General features: G+C 41.9%; 1 long non-coding RNA gene across 2 annotated transcripts in view; it reads right to left on the reverse strand.

Moving 5' to 3' along the window:
• The window catches only part of LOC119621443 (uncharacterized), a 70323-nt gene that overhangs the window by 45611 nt on the left and 10492 nt on the right, over positions 1–14220 (reverse strand). For both annotated transcript variants that reach the window (XR_012090603.1, XR_005237993.2), the window contains exon 2: positions 13497–13625. This is a non-coding gene — a long non-coding RNA (uncharacterized lncRNA). The remainder of the gene's footprint in view (positions 1–13496; positions 13626–14220) is intronic.

Genomic DNA, 14220 nt, shown 5'->3' on the forward strand with positions numbered 1-14220 from the left:
AACCTACTGGGCTGCATTCCCAGATGGCTAAGGCATTCTAAGTCACAGAATGAGATAGGAGGTCAGCAAAAGTACAGGTCATAAAGACTGTGCTAACAAAACAGGTTGTAGTAAAGGAACCAGCCAAAACCCACCAAAACCAAAAAGGCGACGAGAGTGACCTCTGGTCGTCCTCACTGCTACACTCTTGCCAGCGCCATGACAGTTTACAGATGCCATGGCAACATCAGGAAGTTACCCTATACGGTCTATAAAGGGGAGGCATGAATAATCCACCCCTTATTCAGCATATCATCAAGAAATAACCATAAAAATGAGCAACCATCAGCCCTCGGGGCTGCTCTGTCTATGGAGTATCCATTCTTTTATTCCTTTACTTAAACTTGCTTTCACTTTGCACTGCAGACTTGCCCTGAATTCTTTCTTGTGTGAGATCCAAGAACCCTCTCTTGGGGTCTGGATCCAGACTCCTTTCCTATAACACACTCAGTATGGAAAACAGGAAAAAAATAAATAAATAAATACAGCCACACATCACATACTGACATTCCAGACAGACCACTTATACAGCAGTGGTCCCCTAAGATTATTTCATGTTTTTACTGTACCTTTCCTATGTTTAGATACATAAATACCATTGTGTTACAGTTGCTTACAGTATTCAGGGCAGTAACATGCTGTACAGGTTTGTAGCCCAGGAGCAATAGGCTATACCACATAGGCTAGGTGTGTAGTAGGCTATACCATCTGGGTTTGTGTAAATACACTTGTGATGTTCGCACAATGACAAAGATGCATTTCTCAGAACATATTCCTGTTAAGCAACACATGATTATCATAAATATTTATATAGTGTGAAAATGTCTATGAATATAATCATCAAGAAGATAAAATAGAAAATAACTGAGGCAGACATACTTTAATTACACCAGTCAGAAAAAGCTTCAACATGGGCCAGGCTCACACCTGTAATCCCAGCACTTTGGGAGGCTGAGGTGGGCAGATCACTTGAGGTCAGAGATCTGGTTTGAGACCGGCCTGGCCAAACTGGCGAAACCCTCTCTCTACTAAAAATACAAAAGTTAGTTGGGCATGGTGGCGTGCACTTGTAGTCCCAGCTACTCGGGAGGCTGAGGCAGAAGAATCCCTTGAACCTGGGAGGCGGAGTTTGCAGTGAGCCAAGATTATACCACTGTACTCCAGCCTGGGCGACAGAGCGAGACTCTGTCTCAAAAAAAAAAAAAAGAAAAGAAAAAAGAAAAAAAGCTTCAACATGACAATATTTAAGCTGATTTCCTATGGATAAGAAGTCACACATGGCAATAGCAGGGAGAAAAGCATTTTAAGCAGAGGGTACAGCAGATACAAACAGCCTGAGGCAGGAAGATTTAAGTGTGTTTGAGTAAGAGTGACTCTGGTGTAGGGAGTAGCTTAGCCTGAGGCTGGAGAGATGTCGGGAGACAGGATCTGTAGAGCCATCCAGCCCTTGTACAGAGTTTGGATTTATTACACATATAATGAAAGCCACTGAAGTTTTAATGTAAGGTTTAATTTATGTTCTTGCTCATAATGTGGAAAATGGATTGTAGAGAATAAGTATGAATTGAAAGACCCATCAAAGAGGTGTTGACATAGTACAGGTGAAGGATGAGCCATGGCCAGCCTGTTCGCCATGGAGACAGAGAAAAGTTGACAGTCAAGATGTTTTAGGGGGAACAATCAAATGGGGTTGCTGCACCTGATATATGGGAGTTATGGGAAAAGGAAAATCGGGACTGACTCAGATTTCTGAATTGGGCAACTGATGGATAATGCTGCCATTTATTGGCATAGGACAGATAGAGGAGGAATTGATTCATGGAGGGGAAATGAGAAGTTCTATCTTGGACATGTTTAATTTGAGATGTTTGTAGGACATCCAGGTTGAACTGTCAAGTAAGCAGAGCCGGATATGGTGCTCAGAAAAAATGGGTTGAAGGTATAAACTTTGGAGTCTTGAGTCCTAATGAGATTTTTAAAGCTGCAAATTAATGGAATCACCCAGTGAAAAACGGTAACAGGAGAAGAGAAGAGGACCCAGTACTGTCAACACTTAAAAGGAGAAATAGAAGCTGGCTGAAAAGCTAGCTGCAAGAAGCCAGTGAGTTTGGAAAGCAGAGAAACAATGGCCTGATGATAACCAAGGGAAGAGTATTTCAAGAAACAAATGGTCCACTCCACCCAATGCTGCTGAAAGGGTAAGATGAAGACAGAGAAGTGTACATTGCATGTGGTTATGTGGATTTCCAGTGACCCTGAGGCAAGAAATTTTAGTACAGTGATGGGGCTGGAGAGCAACCAGACTGGAATTTAAAAAAAAAAGAGTTAAAAAAGTGGAACTCATATAGTTAACAACTCTTGAGAAGTCTGGCAATGCGGAATAATACACAAATGGATGGTACCTTCAGGGAGACAGGGAACCAAAGAAGTGACTGTGTTTGTTGTTGGTGTTGTTTTTAAGATAGGGTTGGTAAATTAGAATATGGTTACAGAAATGATCCAGTAGATGATAAGGGGAAGTTGATAAAAGAAAAGAGAGAAGATAAACAGAGTGAAGTGTTTTAAAAGGTCAAAGAGCATTGGATGCAGAGAAGGGGAGGGACTGGACTTTGCTACGAGAAAGAAAATGCCCTCCATTGCGCCAGGAGGAAAGAAGGGGGGCACTAACTGCAGATGAGTTTTTGTTACGTTTTCATCAGGAATGTTAGAGTTATCATCTGAAGGTTTTTACTTCACTGAAGTGTGGAACAAGGTCAATAGCCCAGTGAGGACTAAAAAGGGAAGGGTTGGGGGAGGGTTTGAGGAGAACATATGAATAGTTCTGGGAAACACAGGAAGGTTTCTGGGTCACAGTGCATGCCTGTGGAGGCTTTAGATCATCAAATGAAGGAAACGGTTCAGTTAATAGTCTCCAGTAACAGACACAGGTGCAGAGATGAAGAGGGTTGAGGTTTGGCTAGACACGTGCAATGAGGCTAAGATGAGGGGTGGTTGAAAGCACTTCTGAGGGAGTGATTATAATGACAGGCTGAAGAGTATTTAATGATACATATAAGAGCAAAACAATAGAGGGAAATTTGACATTTATAAAGGGAAATCTTTTTGAGTGGGAAGAATACAGGTGATTTTCATTTTCATCTTTATGTGGGGCTTTATTCTCTAAATTTTCTACAATAAGAATATTTTAACTCTAAGTACAGTTGCATTTCAAAAATAAACAAGATAGTAGGAAAGCAGTTTTACACTGAGTTTAAGAGCAATTCTATTAAACAACGTGGAGATAAATTTAGCATTCATTGCAATGGATTGTCAACTGAAACTCATTGATTGAAATATATTAAATATTTTAGATATATATCAAATCTTTTAGTATATTAATAGATAACATGTGAATATGTATATCAAATCTGTAAGTTCATAATGATATTTTGAAAAATGAAAACCACACTAATCATTTTTGGCTATTGCTGGGCTCATTATTCTGAAATTGGATAAATAAAGGTACAGAATGCAGCATTTATCTTGTTTCTCATTTATGAACTGTGCTTCAGGTTAACCAAATAGATGTGAGGGAAAGCTCTTCTCCATAGAAGAATTCCAATTAAAAATCAATGATTACGAGAAAAATAATTAGAAATACGTCATTTTGCAACCCCTACCAAGACAACGGATTTCGGCAATAATCATAAATGGTAGTTGATGGGAAAACAGATGACAGGTGAATGATGACATCTAAACCCATCAACCTTAGCATCATGAAAAGTGAGACAAGTGGACACTGGGTGTCTGTTGATTTAAACATTGCCAATAAAATATTCTTGCCCCTGAAAAAAAGAAACCTAAATTTAATTGTGTCTCTTGACTTAACTACCAGTTAACAAGAAATATGGGCTATATAGAAAGTACATAAACAATACCACAGGATACAATCACATAAGACCAGGATGTGGGAAATCCAACAGGAAAAATGACATATTTTCAACAAATAAATGGTTTGAAAAAAAGGGGGAGGAGAAAGTGTTAACTAATAATAGAGGATTAACAGATATATCGACCAAAGTCAACAAAGGAGCTTGTACGGGTCCTGATTTGAACAAACGTACTATTAAAAACTTTGTTGAGACAAGGCAATTTGAACATGGACTGATATTTAAAATAATAATTTTGTTAAGTATGGTGATAGTATTGTGGTTATATTGTCCTAAAGCCCTTATCTGCTAGAGATTCATACTGAAGTATTTACTGGTAAAACTTGTGAAGTCCTGGCCATTTTAGACAAATTGTTCCAGAAGTGACTGTTAACTTCCTAGACCGTTGCCCGAGATAGCATCTGACCCCCTCTGACTCTGACTTAAAGCAGGCTGGTTTCCTGGGCTGTTTGTTGGAAACAAGGGGTTGGTTTTCCGGGTGGGTAGGTGTAAGCTGTTCTATTTTCATATACGGTCTGGCCATTGTCTTTGTTTATGCAGTCTCTCATTTCCAAATCAATTATCATTTAACGTGCCACTGAAATCTTGGTATAATTCAGATCCAGAATAGGGAGGCTACCTCTATGGAAATATAGGCCCCACAGCCAGGGAGGCTTCACACAATTCCACTTGGATGAAGGTCTACGTACGTGGAGACGAGCTGAGAGATCGTGGTAAGAAACAAATTAGAGTTAATAGCTGCCAGATAGAGACCAGACCACAAGGAAACCAAGAGTGGGGACTGACTAAACACAATTGGCAAAATATTGACAATTATTGAGACTGAATTAATTCTACCATCAAGTTTTATTATGCTATTCTTTCTAATTCTGGGTATGTCTAAAAATTTACATAATAAAAAATTTAAAACAGAGTTGAAATGAAAAAGACAATGTACCATCAAAATCTAAGAGAGTGTTAAGACCAGAGACTCAGAGAGTTCTTTCAGAGCCTTTCACCTGGCCGGGCGCGATGGCTCAAGCCTGTAATCCCAGCACTTTGGGAGGCCGAGACGGGCGGATCACGAGGTCAGGAGATCGAGACCATCCTGGTTCACACGGTGAAACCCCGTCTCTACTAAAAAATACAAAAAACCAGCCGGGCGAGGTGGCGGGCGCCTGTAGTCCCAGCTACTCGGGAGGCTAAGGCCGGAGAATGGCGTGAACCCGGGAGGCGGAGCTTGCAGTGAGCTGAGATCCGGCCACTGCACTCTAGCCTGGGCAACAGAGCTACACTCCGCCTCAAAAAAAAAAAAACCAGAGCCTTTCACCTCCCTGCAACTTTATATATCAATGAGCGCTGATGTTCTATTGGACTGACATTTGCCTGTTTTCAGAATAAGCTCCAGAATATAATTTGAGCCATCCAGCAACTCACAAAGAATTTCTTGCATTTGGCAGAGAAAGAAACAGGTTGCTAGACTCACTAAAGTGACCATCCACTTCATTCTTCAAGCAGGTAAATGACTATGATGGGGTTAAAATTCCCAGCTAATTACCTCCCAGCCAGCATTTTAACCAGCTGACTCACATAAATTCCTGAAGATAGAGCAGAAGAACAAGAAAACATAAGCAGTAGCTGTGTGCAGTCAAACGTACAAATATTTACCTAGCTTACTCCACCAGTGCACAGTTTTAATGCATAGTCTGAGAGCATAGAATGTAGATACCAGCACTGTATGTGAGACTGAGATGTGGCAATTTAGCAAACCTTGTGGAGTAATTAAACCATCTAGAATTTCAGTTCAGAGAAATCTAAATGGGAGAAGCATCCAGCTGTCAGGAACATGTCAGTTTTTCTTTCTCTCTTCCCTTCATCCTTATGCCTTTGGGACCTGGGCTCTTTCCAGGACCTCTGTGGCTTTCTCACAATGACCTACACCTGCAACCTTTTCTACGTCCAGGTCCTGCGTGGTGAAACACTACCTCTATTCCTACCACCACCAACACCACCTACACACACACACACACACACACACACGCACACACATACAAGTGTGCTGTGGAATTCATATTAATTTGTAAATGGCACAATAGCGGCAGATCTGAAAGTGTGGTCCTGAGACTGGCAGCATCGGCATCCCTGGGGACTTATTATATATGCAATAAAATCTTGGGCCCCATCCCAGGCCCACAGAATCAGAAACTCTAGGGGCAGGGCCTAGCACTCCAAGTTAAAACCAGCCCTCCAGGTGATTGTGATCAACACCAAACTTGAAAAAAGCAGAGAAGATTCATGTCTGCAGAGGACAGGCAGATCTGGGGGAACATTGTAGCTCCATTCAATCCATAAAAACCTGAGATCAGGCCGGGCATGGTGGCTCACGCTTATAATCCTAGCACTTTGGGAGGCCAAGGCGGGTGGATCACAAGGTCAGGAGATCGAGACCATCTTGGCTAACATGGTGAAACCCTGTCTCTACTAAAAATACAAAAAATTAGCTGGGCGTGGTGGCGGGCGCCTGTAATTCCAGCTGCTCGGAAGGCTGAGGCAGGAGAATGGCCTGAACCCAGGAGGCGGAGCTTGCAGTGAGCTGAGATTGGGCCACTGCACTCCAGCCTGGGCGACAGAGCGAGACTCCATCTCAAAAAAAAAACAAAAAAACCTGACATCAGGTGAATATGAGATATTCTCATTTTACACAGGAGGCAGGGGAATAATTAATAAATCAAAAGATACACAGTCAATGTGAATTAACTCTAGAAAAGAATAGAGCAGTAAGTCAAATAATACAAAATAAGTGTTAAGTGACTTACTGTTTCAGCACACTTGTCTTCCAAATTGAGCCTAATATAAAATCAGTTTGCATTTAATCGATTTGCCAAAAAGTATGCATTGAACACCTTTAAAGTCCGTTTCTTCAAAATACACCAACCAACGGAGATACCCAGAAAGGTAGTATTTGGGGAATTCTCTGAAGAATTTACAATTTAAAAATCAAATATGAGTAATATGCATATGTTTAAAGGATACTATGGTAAACGGTAAAGTGACTCCTGAAAAGTTAGAAAATACAACAAAGTTTCTACAGTATTCTCTCCTCTACCTCTCTCTGCCTAGAGTTAAGAATAATAAAGGTCGGGACCAGGTGTGGTGGCTCACACCTGTAATCCCAGCACTTTGGGAGGCCAAGGCAGGTGGATCACAAAATCAAGAGTTCAAGACCAGCCTGACCAACATGGCGAAACCCTGTCTCTACTAAAAATACAAAAATTAGCCAGGCGCGGTGGTGGGTGCCTATTATCCCGGCTACTCAGGAGGCTGAGGCAAGAGAATTGCTTGAACCCAGGAGGTGAAGGTTGCAGTGAGCTGAGATCATGCCATTGCACTCCAGCCTGGGTGACGAGAGAAAAAAAAAAAAAACCTCTAATTTTATTTTATTTTATTTATTTTGAGACAGAGTCTTGTACTGTCACCCAGGCTGGAGTGCAGTGGCATAATCTCGGCTCACTGCAAGGCCTGCTCCCCGGGTTCATGCCATTCTTCTGCCTCAGCCTCCCGAGTAGCTGGGACTACAGGTGCCCGCCACCACACCCAGCTAATTTTTTCGTATCGTTTTAGTAGAGACGGGGTTTCAGCGTGTTAGCCAGGATGGTCTCGATTTCCTGACCTCGTGATCCGCCCACCTCGGCTCCCCAAAGTGCTGGGATTACAGGTGTGAGCCACTGCACCCGGCCTACTCTAATTTTAGAGGAATAAATAAGAAAAACACAGGCAAAGACTATGGATTTCTAGTCTGCATCCCAGTTCAAATGTGAAGTAAATTATTGTTAAATTTGGATTCCAAACCAGGCATGCTTCATAGAGAGCTTTATATGTTTTAGGTCATATTGAAAAAGACACCCATCGGCTCCACTTCTTTGCAACATCTTTGAGGAAAGAATTTCTAGAATGGGGATTCTGGAATACAAATATGTGGGTAACGTTTCTAAGTTCCCAGAATTCATAGGATTTCTCATAATTTAAATATCTAGCATTTTTCTTTTACTTTGATTTGTATTAGATTATAAAACTGGTGGGATAATTTTTCATGTTAAAAAGAATTATCTTCATGTTTTAAGCTCTAAGTATATTTCAAACTCTTTCCATTTTATTTTAATTATGGTGAGACAGTAGAGTATTTATAAATGTAAGTCACCCAGATGACAATATTTCAAATACTTCCTGCATTCTTTTAAATTAATAAACCTGAAGCCATCTTTCGCAGAAATAACTGCCTTAAGCTTCAAAAAGTTTTCAGTTTGGAAGTAGCAAAGTTCAACATTTTAACATGAGTTGTTTTATTAATACTGTAATTTCTGTGGTGACAGGAAAAATTGGAGAAGTGATCCATGGAGGAGATTCAAAGCATCCTGAAAAAGACTCCTCTTAAACTTTTACGGAATACAAGATTCTTATTTTTCCTCTCTATTTTGCCATTTTACTAATGGCCTTTACTATTATTTTGATTATCTAAATATAATTGAATTTATTTCTGTGGAAATTAAATGAATACAAACCAAAGGAAAAAAGAAAAGTCTACTTATTCAGGGCTTGCTATAACAAGGGAGTCGGCCACCATCAGTTGCATTTTGGCCAAGAACTCAAAGGCAGGCAGAGTGGAAAAGCCTTACAGTGGAAAAAGGGGAAGGCTTCCCGTGTGCCCTGATTGCAGGCAGCTGGCATGGCGAAGCTGTGGGCCGCCTAGCTAGAAACTGGTATCCTGTTGCATATTTGCCTTTCTCTGGTTGGTCCTAAGTTGGAAGAGGGGACAAAAATTAGCGAAGCTGTCAGTCATTCTTCAAGTCCTGGCCGTTTTAGACCAATTGTTCCAGAAGTGATTGCTAATTCCTAGACCGTTGCCTGAGATAGCATCTGACCCCCTCCAAGTCTGACTTAAAGCAGGCTGGTTTCCTGGGCTGTTTGTTAGAAACAAGGAGTTGGTTTTCTGGGCGGGTAGGTGTAAGCTGTTCTATTTTCATATACGGTCTGGCCATTGTCTTTGTATATGCAGTCTCTCATTTCCAAATCAATTATCATTTAATGTGCCACAGAAATATTGGTATAATTCAGATTCAGAATAGGGAGGCTACCTCTATGGAAATTTAGGCCCCACGACTGGGGGGCTTTACATAATTCCTTTTGTATGAAGGCCTACACACATGGAGACAAGCTGAGAGGACGTGGTAAGAAACAAATTGGAGCTGTCAGCTGCCGGATAGAGACCAGGCCACAAGGAAAGGTTTAGAGCAGCCTAGCACAAGCAGATGCTTTTTAGCAACCCAGGGTAACATAAATGAGTAAAGCCAGCCAACTCTAGGACAGGGAACAAGACAGGAGACTGGTAATTGAAGAATGGCTGTTTAGCCTAAAGGCACTCAAACACATACCATATTTCAAGATTATCCTGCATATCAAACAAAACTAATCTACTGGAAACATGGCCCAGAGACCTGTCTGTTTGGGCTCCCGCCCAATCTGATATTGAGCCAGTACGCAATGGTTTGGCCATACTGATTGGTCAGTCACTGATTTGATTAGGCACCCAAGACAACCGGTTATTAAATACGAATTTTGAATGTCACCTCACTCTAAAGTGAGAGAGTCAGGGCGACCCCCCCGCCCGCTACAACCAGTGGTTGCCAAGAATAAATGATTTGGGATATAGTAGTTTTTCAGGTAGGCTGATGTTTTCTTCCTGTCTAGGCACTGGGTAACTTGTGCCAAGCTTTGTCTGAATTGGGAAGTCATGAGAACCTGAAAGATGGAATCAAAGCAAAAGTAGCCCTGATGAGAAGAGGCTACTCTTTTCCTGATAAGTTAGAGCCACAAGGGAGCTATGAATGTCAGAGTCACACCTCCATGTTAGTCACCTAAGTGGACTACAGGGAGAATCACTGGGGCCTTTAGCCAGGGAAACAGATACATCAACGCAGTGGTCAGAGCATCAGGGATGCTTGGGGAGCATCAGGAAAGGAAGGCTGTGCAGAGAACAGGACCAAGAGGATAAAGAAGGGCATTGATTCTGGCAACCTCAACAAGAGGCCATCCCCACTGATAATGTGAGTGTTACCCCCATGGCCCGTTCAAAACGTCATGGCGACAGAGGTTTAGGGGGTATTTCTGGATGGTGCTCAGGGCAGAGACACTGTCTTTACCACTTCTTATGGTAACAGGCCCCTGCACCCTTCCACAGTAACTTCTCTATTTATTTATTTATTTATTTATTATTATTATTTTTAAAATTTATTTATTTTTTTTTTTTTTGACAGAGTCTCACTCTGTCACCCAGGCTGGAGTGCAGTGGCATGATCTCTGCTCACTGCAACCTCCACCTCCCAGGCTCAAGCAATTCTCCTGCCTCAGCCTTCGGAGTAGCTAGGATTACATATGCACACCACCATGCCTGGCTAATTTTTTTGTATTTTTAGTACAGATGGGGTTTCACCATGTTGGCCAGGCTGGTCTTGAACTCCTGACCTCAAATGATCTGCCTGTACCCAGCCTTCCACAGTAACTTCTACTTCTTAAAAAAAAAAAAAAACCTGAAGGTGCATTGAATGTACATGTTTTTACCAGCTGAATTTTTTATAATAGGGAATCCTATTTCTATGATGGTAAATTAACAGATTCCATTTGAAAAAATAAAAAACTTCAAGAATTTGCACTTGCACACAAGTATGGTGAGTTATTTACTAAAACAGCCAAATAATATAGATACAGTTTTAAAATACTTTTTTAAAAAAAATAGTTAGAAATCCAATAAATTCTGGGGTTTCTGCAACTAAACTCTTACTGACAGTAAATGTAATATGAATTTTTTTCAAGTTACTTCTATTTAATGGAAATGCATTCATTATATACCAAAATGCCCTGCCTGGTTCTGGAAAATGGAACCTCGATAGGTAATCGGGTCATGAGGGTGGATCCCTTCTGATGGGATTAGTGACCTTATAAAGGAGTCCCCAGAGAGTTTCCTTCCTTCCTTCCTTTCTTCCTTCCTTCCTCCCTCCCTCCCTCCCTCCCTCCTTCCCTCCCTCCCTTCCTTCTTCCTTCCTTCCTTCCATCCTTCCTTTTTCTTTCTTTTGTTGAGACCAAGTCTCACTCTGTTGCCCAGGCTGGAGTGCAATGGCATGATCTTGGCTCACCACAACTTCTACCTCCCGGGTTCAAATGATTCTCCTGCCTCAGCCTCCCAAGTAATTGGGATTAGAGGCACACGCCACCATGCCCAGCAAATTTTTTGTATTTTTTAGTAGATACGGGGTTTCGCCAGGTTGGCCAGCCTGGCCTTGAACTCCTGAACTCAAGTGATCCACTCGCCTCAGCCTCCCAAAGTGCTGGGATTACAGGCATGAGCCACCACACCCGGCTCTTCTCTCTTTCTGAGGATACAAGAAGACGGCAGGCTATGACCCGGAAGAGGGTCCTCATCAGCACCCGACCATGCTGACATCCTAATCTTGGAACTGTGAGAAATAAATGTCTGTAATTTCTAAGCCACGCAGTCTATGGTACTTTGTTACAGCAGCCCAAACTGACTCAGACCCTCAGAAAAGGCCGATGGGGAAAACTATCCTGGAAAGTAAATAGTCAAGAGGACCTCGCAAGAGCAGACATAAGAAAACTCCCCATCCTGCTCCCCACCCCAGTGAATTCACTAGAGACGCAGCTCTCAACTCCTTGTACCAAGACCCAAAGGAATAACACACTTTACATCATACCCCTATACACACGTACATGTGTAACTGATGAAATTTTCATAAAGTAATATTTACTCACTATGTGCAATGCACACTGATGTTTCATATTCTGTTCTGTTTTTTAAATGCTGGCCACAACCCACACAAATTGATTTCTAAACCTTAATAGTTTCTAGTCAGCAGTGTAAACAACTCTCATCAGAGGGAGAGAACCCTTAAGAGGAAGGGGAAATCTTGGGTTTCACAGGCACGAACAGTAGTGTTTCTTCTCTCTGAGATACGCCTCCCATACCCACAGCCCCCCCCCTTTTTTTTTTTTTTTTAATTGTACTGGGATCTTATATTCCTGATTGCCTACTTTCCAGGTGAGTTATCTCCTCCAGAGTTCATACCTCTCTACTGACTCTCTTATGTAACCACCTGATATGGTTTGGCTGTGTCCCCACCCAAATCTCATCTTGAATTGTAGCTCCTATAATTCCCATGTGTTGTGGGAGGGACCTGGTGGAAGATAATTGAATCAAAGAAGCAGTTTCCTCCATACTGTTCTCATAGTAGTGAGTAAGTCTCACAAGATCTGAGAGTTTCATAAGGGGTTTCCCCTTTTGCTTGTCTCTCATTCTTTCTTGCCTGCTGCCATGTAAGATGTGCCTTTCACCTTCTGCCATGATTGTGAAGCCTCCCCAACCTCATGGAACCGCGAGTCCATTAAACCTCTTCTTTCTTTATAAATTACCCACTCTCAGGTATGTCTTTATCAGCAGTTTGAAAACAGACTAATAAACTACCCTCAGTGCCTCTCTAATTCTACCCATTGTACATGGATTGGACTCCTCAATGCTAACTCCATTCGTGAAATACTTTCCAAGCCCTTTTATACCCAGCATGTACAAATTGTCCCCAGCGCCTTCTTAACAAGTATGTCTGAATAACAGAAAACTACAATAATAATGCATGTCAGAATTATGTAAAGATGTGTCAGTCACTGCTACCAGCTCTATCTATACCACTTTCTCTGTAATCCTTATAACATCTGATACATTAGGTCCATAGCTATTAAGTGGTGGACTTGAGCTTCGAATCCAGGTGTTGTTGGGAAACTTGCAGATCACAGAGAAGCAGGAACACAAAGGATAAGTGTGGCCTTCCAGTGGTGGGGGCAGGATGTCATGAGACACAGGGCATTGGTAGGTCTTATGCAGAGCCTCTTTAGGGTTTTACACCACTGGTAGAAGAATCTGTCTCTAGACCAAAGAGTTCAAACCAACAGACTTCTTACTTGGCCACAAAGACAGCCACAAAGACATGCTCTGGCCATTGAGCCGCAGGGCTTTTCGTCAGCCCTGAGGAATGACAGACCTTTGTGGGGCTCTTGTTTCTAGGCGTGAGAGCGGGGGAGAGGCTGAAAAGCATCTGACATTCCTGGTGTCCCATTCTCTAGACTAGAAGGGACACTAAAAAGGGCCTAAATACCTGTCCAAAGGCTTCAGTCACAATCCCTACTCTGTAAGTCAAATCTTGGCATCATTTCATCCCATGCAACTAAGAAGATATATATCATGATAGCATATGGATTTGCTAACCATCTTCTACCGTTTTCACAATTTAAGAATTTTAGGTCTGGGGTCAGGTGGAGTATTGCTGAGGAGAACCCTTCTCAAGGGCAGGGCTCTCGGAGATCACGCTCTCATGGTTCCCCAGGACTGGTCCTCAGGCTCGCTAGTTTAAGGTGAGTGGAGTGGTCTCTACCAGCTGAGCATGATTACAACCCTAGGTCATTCATTTACAACGGACTGTAATACACTACCTTTTCCATTCCACCAGGGGGCACCATTCACATAGACTTCAACAGCAGCGGCATCAACAGGACTACGAAGTGGTGGTCGTGAAAAACACACTTGAGACCATCGTATGTATCTGAAATCAGACATGATACCTGAAAAAATAAATCAAATTAATGCTCATATGATTGCTTGCTGTCCAGGGAATTCAAAGCAAAGGTGAAAACTGACCCTTACATCACTTCTTCCTTCCAGATGACTTCTTCCTTCCAGATGAATAGCATCAGCTACATTTTCTACCCCATTATGTAATGCTTCTATTCTGACCATCCACCTATGATGGACATAGTCTTTTCAGATGTGTTAGTTTTAATATTATTCAAGACTTAGTCTCAACCATTCTCTATTAAGTGACTTTGCAGATATCTGATGTCATCTCCATTAACGTAGATTTGCACATCAGATTCAGCTGAGTTCACCTTAATGCAGCAGTGGTGGTTCCCACAGTGTAGTGCCCAGGCCCCCTACATCAGCATCACTTCAGAACTTGTTAGAAATGCAAATTCCTGGGTCCCAACTCAGACCTACCTACCAAGTCCAAAATCTAAGTGTGGGGCCTGCAGTCTGTGTTTTTACAAGCCTAACAGGAAATATTAACACATGCTAAAGTCTGAGAAACACCGACTTAACATACAGCTTCCAACCCGGATGACACTAGAAACAACTATGGGACTTTAGAGAAATATAGGT

The sequence above is a fragment of the Chlorocebus sabaeus genome, chromosome 2, assembly GCF_047675955.1.
Source record: "Chlorocebus sabaeus isolate Y175 chromosome 2, mChlSab1.0.hap1, whole genome shotgun sequence".
NCBI lineage: Eukaryota > Metazoa > Chordata > Mammalia > Primates > Cercopithecidae > Chlorocebus > Chlorocebus sabaeus.